This window comes from Chiloscyllium plagiosum, chromosome 26, assembly GCF_004010195.1.
Source record: "Chiloscyllium plagiosum isolate BGI_BamShark_2017 chromosome 26, ASM401019v2, whole genome shotgun sequence".
Classification (NCBI taxonomy): Eukaryota; Metazoa; Chordata; class Chondrichthyes; order Orectolobiformes; family Hemiscylliidae; genus Chiloscyllium; species Chiloscyllium plagiosum.
Window position 1 is genome coordinate 34,096,402 of NC_057735.1, and position 1,526 is coordinate 34,097,927.

Genomic DNA, 1,526 nt, shown 5'->3' on the forward strand with positions numbered 1-1,526 from the left:
TTAGTGAGGAAAGAGATCAATCTGAGATGGGTACAGCTGAGAACAGAAGTGAGTCAAACATTCAGGGCAGGTAGGGACAAGGTAGGACTAATAAATTAAACTGCATTTATTTCAATGCAAGGGGCCTAACAGGGAAGGCAAATGAACTCAGGGCAAGGTTAGGAACATGGGACTGGGACATCATAGCAATTACGGAAACATGGCTCAGGGATGGGCAGGATTGGCAGCTAAATGTTCCAGGATAAAAATGCTACAGGAAGGATAGAAAGGGAGGCAAGAGAGGAGGGGCAGTAGCATTTTTGATAAGGGATAGCATTACAGCTGTGCTGAGGGACGATATTCCCGGAAATACATCCAGGAAAGTTATTTGGGTGGAACTGAGAAATAAGAAAGGTATGATCACCTTATTGGGATTGTATTATAGACCCCCACCCCCAATAGGCAGAGGGAAATTGAGAAACAAACTTGTAAGGATATCTCAGCTATCTGTGAGAATAATAGGGTAGTTATAGTAGGGGATTTTAACTTTCCAAACATCGACTGGGACTGCCATAGTATTAAAGGTTTAGATGGAGAGGAATTTCTTAAGTGTGTACAAGACAATTTTCTGATTCAGTATGTGGATGTACCTACGAGAGAAGGTGCAAAACCTGACCTGCTCTTGGGAAATAAGGCAGGGCAGATGACTGAGGTGTCAGTGGGGGAGCATTTTGGGGCCAGTGACCATAATTCTATCATTTTAAAATAGTGACAGAAAAGGATAGACCAGATCTAAAAGTTGAAGTTCTAAATTGGAGAAAGTCCAATTTTGATGGTGTTAGACAAGAACTTTCGAAAGCTGATTGGAGGCAGATGTTCTCAGGTAATGGGACGGCTGGAAAATGGGAAGCCTTCAGAAAAGAGATAACGAGAATCCAGAGAAAGTATATTCCTGTCAGGGTGAAAGGGAAGGCTGGTAGGTATAGGGAATGCTGGATGACTAAAGAAATTGAGGGTTTGGTTAAGAAAAAGAAGGAAGCATGTGTCAGGTACAGACAGAATAGATTGAGTGAATCCTTAGAAGAGTATAAAGAAAGTAGGAGTATACTTAAGAGGGAAATCAGAAGGGCAAAACGGGGACATGGAGATAGCTTTGGCAAACAGAATTAAGGAGAATCAAAGGGTTTTTACCAATATATTAAGGACAAAATGGTAACTAGGGAGAGAATAGGGCCCCTCAAAGATCAGCAAGGCGGTCTTTGTGTGGAGCCACAGAAAATGGGGGAGATACTAAATGAATATTTTGCATCAGTATTTACTGTGGAAAAGGATATGGAAGATATAGACTGTAGGGAAATAGATGGTGACATCTTGCAAAATGTCCAGATTACAGAGGAGGAAGTGCTGGATGCTTTGAAATGGTTAAAGGTGCATAACTCCCCAGGACCTGATCAGGTGTACCCAAGAAATTTGTGGGAAGCTGGGGAAGTGATTGCTGGGCCTCTTGCTGAGATATTTGTATCATCGATAGTCACAGATGAGGTGCC

At 42.2% G+C, this 1,526-nt stretch overlaps 1 protein-coding gene across 6 annotated transcripts in view; it reads left to right on the forward strand.

Annotated features, from left to right (window-relative positions):
* LOC122563239 (synaptotagmin-B) overlaps window positions 1-1,526 on the forward strand; it is a 640,974-nt gene that overhangs the window by 206,768 nt on the left and 432,680 nt on the right. The gene's annotated exons all lie outside the window — the stretch shown is intronic.